We start from the raw sequence: 9,364 nt of genomic DNA, 5'->3' as shown, positions 1-9,364 counted from the left end.
CGTCATGTGCCCGGCTGAGCAATTGCCCCTCAAGCCAGTCAGTGACTGGGGAAGGACACCGCTCAGCCTAGCCGTCAGGTTGCAGCTGGAAGTTCCAGGTACTTGACGTGCTTGGATTCCAGGAGAAAATAACAGCCAGGGCACAGCTCAGTGAGACGGGTACTGGTAAGTATACACCGTTTATTAAGTTCCTGCACCCCTGCCTGCCTTGCTTTTTTATTTTCATGTGACTTCCCTTTTAAGTTCACTCCAGTTAAACTTTTCCTGTAGATTCAGAGAATTTATCTACTGTGTATAGCTCCGTAAGACTTGGAACCCATTATCTATGTTCTAGTTGACTCGACTGTCTATTAAAAATCCCTCCTGCCCACATAGGCAATTTTGGATTTTCAGTCACCTGGGAAAGTAGGGTTACGCTTCCTGTAGGCCTGCATTGGCTGCTATAATTAGTGTTAATTAACAGTTGAATTAATACTATGTAACGTACATACACACATACAGATAAAGGTGTCATGTGTCTTAAACAGTCTTCTTCATGGGGCACTTTCCACAAGGCTACTAAAGTGAATGGTCTCTAAGTCTTGATCCTGATGAAATAAAATGATGGAGGTGTTCCTCTGGTGGGCAGATGTGTGGTTTTATGACTTTGCAATATGTAATAAATATATAAGTCCAAAGCAAAATAAGTGACACCAAAGCAGCAAAATAAAGACATGACACATTGTAATTAGGTGTCAAATGATCATAATTTTATTTTAAATTATATGACACCAAAAAAGACCCCCGACTCACAATGAGTCACCCTCCAGCACTCAGGCGAGGAAAAACCCCCTGTGGGGGAAACCTCGAGGGAGCCATGGCTGGAGAGTTGCCCCTCCTCTGGGCTTAGAGGGTAACACTAATTAAACATAGTTTGAGAATCAGATAAGGGCAGCATAACCTGGAGCAGGGGCTCCATCACTGGTTCAGGTTGATCAGGTGCTAATACCAACTCTACCACTGACAGCATAGATGGGTGAGTAGCTCTATCACTCTTGTCCCATCTGACACCAATGAATCTTGATGATAAATTCACCTCACTTGCTTCTAGATGCTACTGCTGCCTCCTGTAGACTCTTGTCTCTCACTCTAGGTGTTAAGGGAGTCTCTTCCTCTAGTTACTGATCTTAAAGGGGGGCTTCTCCTCCCCCATATGAGGCAAATAAATCCTCCTGATGTTATGGGCCCCTAATTTGCCTCTAGATGTTAAAAAGGGGTTATCTGGGGAGCTGAAAAGATATTTCCTTTCCACCATTACCAGCATCTTACTTCCAGTTTGATCACATCTCATTCCAACATCTTCTGACCTGGCAAAGGTCTGAGACAGTAGATCAGGTACTATGGTGTGATCACCACATGTGGGTGAAACTCACCGCCAGCAGTGGTCAATGTACGCACAATGCTTTGATGACATCGGCAACATTGTATGTACATTGACCGCCACTGGTTCCACCCGCATGCGACAATCACAACAAAGTACCTGGCCCACTGTCTCAGGCCGCCTCCGTTTTGCCAGGTAAGAAGGTGCTGGTGTGAGAGGAGATCAAACCAGAAGTGAGATGGCGGCGAGGGAGGAAACGCCTTTTTAGTTACCTGGATAACCCGTTTAAGGGCACCTCCTCCAGACCCTCTAGGTGTTATGAGAGTGTATTCCTCCTAGTGTTGATGGTAATGGGGGCTCCTCCTTCCCCCTGTATGAGGCAAATAAATCCTCCAGATGTTATGGGCCCTGATTTGCCTCCTGATGTTAAAAACGAGTTATCTAAGGAGCTAAAAAGACATTTCCTTTCCACCATTACCAGCATCTCACTTCCAGTTCGGACTCATCTCATTCCATCATCTTCTGACCTGGCAAAGGTCTGAGAGAGTAGATCAGGTACTATGGTGAGATCACCACACGTGGGTGAAACTCACCGCCAGCAGTGGTCAATGTACGCACAATGCTGTGATGACATCTGCAAAATTGTTTGTACATTGACCTCCACTGGTTCCACCCGCATGCGACAATTACAACAAAGTACCTGGCCCACTGACTCAGGCCGCCTCCGTTTTGCCAGGTAAGAAGGTGCTGGTGTGAGAGGAGATCAAACCAGAAGTGAGATGGCGGCGAGGGAGGAAATGCCTTTTTAGTTACCTGGATAACCCCTTTAAGGGCACCTCCTCCAGACCCTCTAGGTGTTTTGAGAGTGTATTCCTCCTATTTCTGATGGTAATGGGGGCTCCTCCTTCCCCCGTATGAGGCAAATAAATCCTCCTGATGTTATGGGCCCTAATTTGCCTCTTGATGTTAAAAAGGGTTATCTGGGGAGCTGAAAAGGTATTTCCTTTCCACCATTACCAGCATCTCACCTCTAGTTCGGACTCATTTCATTCCAACATCTTCTCACCTGGCAAAGGTCTGAGACAGTAGATCAGGTACTATGGTGTGATCACCACATGTGGGTGAAACTCACCGCCAGCAGTGGGCAATGTACTCACAATGCTTTGATGACATGGGCAACATTGTTTGTACATTGACCACCACTGGTTCCACCCGCATGCGACAATCACAACAAAGTACCTGGCCCACTGTCTCAGGCCGCCTCCGTTTTGCCAGGTAAGAAGGTGCTGGTGTGAGAGGAGACCAAACCAGAAGTGAGATGGCGGCGAGGGAGGAAATCCCTTTTTAGTTACCTGGATAACCCCTTTAAGGGCACCTCCTCCAGACCCTCTAGGTGTTAAAAGAGTGTATTCCTCCTAGTGTTGATGGTAATGGGGGCTCCTCCTTCCCCCGTATGAGGCAAATAAATCCTCCTGATGTTATGGGCCCCTAATTTGCCTCTTGATGTTAAAAAAGGGTTATCTGGGGAGCTGAAAAGACATTTCCTTTCCTCCATTACCAGCATCTCACCTCTAGTTCGGACTCATCTCATTCCAACATCTTCTGACCTGGCAAAGGTCTGAAACAGTAGATCAGGTACTATGGTGTGATGACCACATGTGGGTGAAACTCACCGCCAGCAGTGGTCAATGTACGCACAATGCGGTGATGACATCGGCAAAATTGTTTGTACATTGACCGCCACTGGTTCCACCCGCATGCGACAATCACAACAAAGTACCTGGCCCACTGTCTCAGGCCGCCTCCGTTTTGCCAGGTAAGAAGGTGCTGGTGTGAGAGGAGACCAAACCAGAAGTGAGATGGCGGCGAGGAAGGAAATCCCTTTTTAGTTACCTGGATAACCCCTTTAAGGGCACCTCCTCCTTACACTCTAGGTGTTAAGAAAGTGTATTCCTCCTATTTCTGATGGAAAATGGGGGAACCTCCTCCCCCCCATGTGAGGTAAATGATTCCTCCTGTTCTTACTGGCGCCTCATTTACCCCTTGATGTTCCGGACGCCTCCTCCTCCAGACAGCTCCAGATGGTCGGGTGTCTTCTCCTCACACTGGCGGCGCGGTGTTATCTAGATAGGATATATAACAAGCCATGTGTTAACAGAATAAAGATATGATGAACATTGTTAATAATCACAGGTTACATATATATATATATATATATATATATATATATATATATATATATATATATATAAAAATATATATATATATCCTTTTATCCTGACTGGATAAAATATAGTCAGAATAAAATTGATCTGAGGTGTGATGGGATTTTGGTTACTCACCTTTACTCCTCCTTGGTGGCGCAGCAGCAGCAGAACAGCGCCCGCAGTCTATAAGGGAAAGAGAAAAACCAGCATGACTTTCCTGAGATCAGACCCGTCAGTAGTGATGGGGAATAGACATTATACTGGAGAGAGGGGACTCAGTGCTATCCTAGTGGGTGTGATACAGGCGGCACCATGTCACTTGTATGTCTGTATTATGTACATGAGGCCTTTCGTGGTTATTATATGTGACTGATAATATAATATATAGTGATGACATGAGGATATACAGTGCAGCAATAGAGGTGTGTTATCATGTAAGTGTATCATCCCTTATATTTACCTGGATAAGATGGATCTCCTTCTGCTGCTGCTTCTGCCAAGGAGAAATGACCAAGAAATGGAGGGAAATCAATGGTTAGTGTAAGGAAACCAGAATGGCTGAGCACATTATATAGAAACAATATAAAGGAAATGTATTCTTTTAGCTGGGCCATCAGCTCCTGCAGCTACATGTATTATAGTCAGGTCTAGTTCTATCCTTCCAGCATTTATTACCAGCTCTATTCACTCCTGCAGTAATATAATATTCAACATTACCCACAATAGAAATTAAATCCACCTCCAAATAGAGCGCCCCCTGTCCTCTCTATACAGGATGGTAAATAACAGTTTCTTGTATTCACAATGTTATCAGTTTTGTTTTATTACCTGGGGATCTCCTCGGTGGTCGCCTCTTCCTCCTCGTCCTGCTCTTCTTCTCTGTGTATAGAATGTAAACCATCTCATATATAAATATATTATTTATAACACATTATTTGGTTTATTGTAAAGAAAGTGTTTGCAAAGGTAATGGATTGAGCTGTACATTGCTGTATGTATTTACCATGATAGTACTATATATGTCGGGAACGGACAGAAAAAAACAACATGTATTCACAATACTCTAAGCTTTGTTTCATTACCTGGGGATCTCCTCGGTGGTCACTTCGTCCTCTTCTTCCTCTTCTCTGTGTATAGAAAGTAAACCATGTCATAAATAAATATATCATTATATTACAGATTATATAGTTTATTGTAAAGAAAGTGATTGCAAAGGTAATGAGTGGAGCTGTACATTGCTGTATGCATTGACCATTGTGTTACTATATATGTCGGGTACGACCAACTAAAGTATGAAGTGTATGCGGACCCTAATGGCTATCTCACAGTGTCAGCAGTTTGGTATGTGAATAAATGCTGTTAAAATAAATGGAAAAATATGATGCTATGTCTAACTAGAGCGCCCCCTATCCTGTCCTCCCGCAGCTCCTCTCTCTATACTGGATGGTGAAAAAATAAATATGTATTTACAACACTATAAGCTTTGAGCCCTCACCTGGGGATGTCCGCCGCCTCGTCCTCATCCGCGTCTTCGTCAACTTCCCTGAATATAGAATATAAACCAGCTCATATTTATACATATATAAAGATCTATTAAGACCGGTGTATGCCCAGGGGCGCACATTGGCAAATCTGCTCCGTAGTTTTTGGGGATATGTGACTACACAGAGTTTTGGATGGGGAACTCTGATCTCAATGGACTCATATTGTTATCCAGGCCCGGATTGGTAATCTGGCAAAGCGGGCACATGCCCGCTGGGCTGCCAGTATTACCAATCCGGGGGCCGCCGTTCCTGGCCCCCATGTGCGCCGGCCCTCAGCAGTGGCTGCAAGAATAGCGCAGCCGGCCGCTGCGCTATTCATTCAGCCTCTGCAGAGGGCCGGCGCCCTGGCCCTTTAACTGTGAGCGTTCAAGATGAACGCTCACAGCTTGCAGCGGCCGCACTCTGCCTCTGACTGACAGAGCCAGGGAGCCATTGGCCCCCGGCCCTGCCAGTCACTCCTGTGGCCGGCCAGTCTTCCTAGCTGGAAGGTGTCAGGGCCGGCCCGGGGCTGCAGACGTGCCGCGCGCAGGCACGTCTGCAGGCACCTCTAACAGGACCCCAGCGGCTGACGTCACTTCCCTGACGTGCCGCTGAGGACCTGTGAGAAGAGACGCCGCCGACGCGCTGCAGCAGGGAGAAGAGGCTGCAGACTAAAGATCCGGGACCGGAAGGAAGAAGCTGTCGGGAGCGAGGTGACAGGTGAGAATGTGTGGTTTTTTTTTTTTAACCCCTTAACATGTGGCCATGGTGGTGGGGGGGGGGGCACAGGGGGGGGGCTATTCAATATTGGGGGGGATGCACAGGGGGGGCTATTCTATATTGGGAGGGAGGCACAGGGGGAGGCTATTCTATATTGGGGGGAGGCACAGGGGGAGGCTATTCTATATTGGGGGAGGCACAGAGGGAGGCTATTCTATATTGGGGGGATGCACAGGGTGGGCTTTTCTATATTGGGGGAGAGGCACAGGGGGGCTATTCTATATTGGGGGGTATGCACGGGGGGGGGGGGCTATTCTATATTGGGGGGATGCACGGGGGGGGGGGCTATTCTATATTGGGGGGAGGCACAGGGGGGACTATTCTATATTGGGGGGAGGCACAGGGGGAGGCTATTCTATATGGGAGGATGCACAGGGGAGGCTATTCTATATTGGGGGGATGCACGGGGGGGGGCTATTCTATATGGGAGGATGCACAGGGGAGGCTATTCTATATTGGGGGGATGCAGGGGGGGCTATTCTATATTGGGGGAATGCACGGGGGGGCTATTCTATATTGGGGATGCACAGGAGAGGCTATTCTATATTGGGGGGATGCGGGGGAGGATATTCTATATTGGGGGGATGCACAGGGGAGGCTATTCTATATTGGGGGATGCACAGGGGGGCTACTCTATATTGGGGGATGCACAGGGGGGCTACTCTATATTGGGGGATGCACAGGGTGGCTACTCTATATTGGGGGATGCACGGGGGGGGCTATTCTATATGGGGGATGCACGGGGGGGCTATTCTATATGGGAGGATGCACAGGGGGGCTATTCTATATGGGGGGATGCTCAGGGGGCTATTCTATATGGGGGGATGTTCAGGGGGGCTAATCTATATTGGGGGATGCACGGGGGGCTATTCTATATGGGGGATGCACGGGGGGGCTATTCTATATGGGAGGATGCAGGGGGGGCTATTCTATATGGGAGGATGCACAGGGGGGCTATTCTATATGGGGGGATGCTCAGAGGGCTATTCTATATGGGGGGATGTTCAGGGGGGCTAATCTATATTGGGGGATGCAGGGGGGCTATTCTATATTGGGGGATACACGGGGGGGCTATTCTATATGGGGGGATGTACAGCAGGGGGGCTATTCTATATGGAGAGATGTGCAGCAGGGGAGGGGAGGCTATTATATATGGAGAGATGTATAGATGAGGATGTATAGAGGAAGATGTTGCTGGAGCATGAAGCCTAAAATGTCTGTCTGGCAGATCCCGTGGAGAGGAGTCATGGCCAGAGAAGCCTTCATGATGGCCGAAGCCAGATGGAGAAGAAAAGGAAAAGTGGACGTCTCTTCATGCAGAGAAGACGCCTACTGTGAGTGACAGGATGTAACTGCACTATAATCACCTATAAGGTCTGCAGAACCTTTACACAGCTGGGATCTACATCTGTATCAGGGTGTCAAATTCAGGCCCTCCAGGTGTTGCAAAACTACAATTCCCATCATGCTTTAGCTGTCCAGTCATGATGGGATCTGTAGTTTTGTAACAGCTGGAGGGCCGGAGTGTGACACCTGTGTTCTCTGGTCACTGCTTTGGGAGAATATTGGTCTTTATATAGCGGCTGTTATTTGGTGGATAGTGGTATCCAGTCCCCGTATGCTGAGGAGGTAGTGGGCATGGTGTGATGGTATAGTGGTATTATCCAGTCACCGTATGCTGAGAGTAGTGGACATGGTGTGATGGTATAGTGGTATTATCCAGTCACCGTATGCTGAGAGTAGTGGACATGGTGTGATGGTATAGTGGTATTATCCAGTCACCGTATGCTGAGAGTAGTGGACATGGTGTGATGGTATAGTGGTATTATCCAGTCACCGTATGCTGAGAGTAGTGGGCATGGTGTGATGGTATTACTCGTCCTGTGTATTCTGGTATTATTGGTAATATTAGTGTTTTATATAGTGGATTGTATTCAGTCACAGTGTAGTGGTATTAGTCACTATGTGGTGATAATGGCCGTGCTCATGGTGTGGTGATATTATTTGTTACTTATATACTGGTAGTATAGGAAATATTGGTGGGTTTGCTTAGTGACAGTATGGCAGTAACGTGTACAGTATGGTGATAATATTTGCTTACTGGTGTTATTAACTATGAGAGTATCATGCACAGAAAGTTCTAGATAGATAGATAGAGAGATAGAGAGATAGATAGGAGATAGATAGATAGATAGATAGATAGATAGATAGATAGGAGATGGGCAATAGATAGATAGATAGATGGGCGATAGATAGATAGATAGATAGATAGATAGATAGATAGATAGATAGATAGATAGATAGGAAATAGATAGGAGATAGATAGATAGATAGATAGATAGATAGATAGATAGATAGATAGGAGATAGGGAGGGAGATGGATAGATAGATAGGAAATAGGATATAGATAGATAGATAGGAAATAGGAGATAGATAGATAGATAGATAGGAGATAGATAGATAGATAGATAGATAGATAGATAGATAGATAGATAGATATCCAGTAGGAAATATCTATCTACCAGCTTATTATGTAGCTTTGATTACACATGAGATCACAACCAGCAGACACATTTTAATAATTAAAACCTTACTACTTATACCGCCATTATATGGAGACATAGTCAGGATAAAAGGATTAAAAAAAATATAGTAACTTTTGTCCAAAAACAGCACCACCCCTGTCTTCGGGTTATGTGAGGTATTACAACTTGGCTCCATTCACTTCAATGGAACTGAGCTGCAATACCTCACTCAAACTGAAGAAGAGTGTGGCGCTGTTTCTGGAAGAAAGTGGCCATGTTTTTCTCCTTTAAAGGGAATCTGTGAGGTCCATACCAGGTCTAGGGCTGTAGATCTCAGGAGACAGGTGTGAGGGAGATATCACTGACAGGACCTTTAATCCAGTGTAAACTTTTATAATTGTCCTTTTCATTACCAACTAAAGTTTCACAACAGCAGCAGCAGCACCCTATACGTCCATCAGTCAGAACAGGCAGGGGCGGGGCAGAAGGTGCTGCTGTTGCTCCACATCTGTGACACTTCAGCTGGTAATGGAAAGAATGATTATAAAGGTTTACACTGGACTAAAGGTCAGGTCCCTGACCTGTACGCTGGGATCTACAGCTGTGTACCTGGTATAGACCCCACAGGTTCCCTTTAAGGGCACGTTCATACCTAATCCAATGCAGATTTGATGCTTCTGATTTAATCAGTTGAAATGAATGCATAAATATGCCGCATCAAATCCACAGCAGATTATGTTATAGCATTATTTTTAGGTGCTGATGGTGGGTTTCACATGTTTAAAGGGAACTAATAAGCCCGTTTGAGCTGATATGACTTTTATTCCCCGGCTCGTGACTAGATACAAGCGGGGAAGTAGTCATGGTGGTCGGCTCCCCGCTCGTATCTAGTCACTGTGCTCTGCCTGTCAGCGCGCTCAGAGGGGATGATTGACAGGCAGAGAGGTCTGTTACTGGCCTCTCTGCCTG

General features: G+C 46.2%; 1 long non-coding RNA gene across 1 annotated transcript; it reads right to left on the bottom strand.

Annotated features, from left to right (window-relative positions):
* Positions 1-3,043: 3,043 nt before the first annotated feature.
* On the bottom strand, positions 3,044-4,702 carry LOC138770701 (uncharacterized). Its single transcript, XR_011359487.1, has 5 exons — positions 4,650-4,702; positions 4,396-4,446; positions 4,028-4,060; positions 3,703-3,750; positions 3,044-3,483 (listed from the first exon to the last, which is right to left on the bottom strand). It is a non-coding gene; the product is annotated as an uncharacterized lncRNA (long non-coding RNA).
* Positions 4,703-9,364: the final 4,662 nt, after the last annotated feature.

Source organism: Dendropsophus ebraccatus, chromosome 13 (genome assembly GCF_027789765.1).
Source record: "Dendropsophus ebraccatus isolate aDenEbr1 chromosome 13, aDenEbr1.pat, whole genome shotgun sequence".
In the NCBI taxonomy this organism is placed as follows: Eukaryota; Metazoa; Chordata; class Amphibia; order Anura; family Hylidae; genus Dendropsophus; species Dendropsophus ebraccatus.
This window is presented reverse-complemented; position numbering and strand designations above follow the sequence as displayed.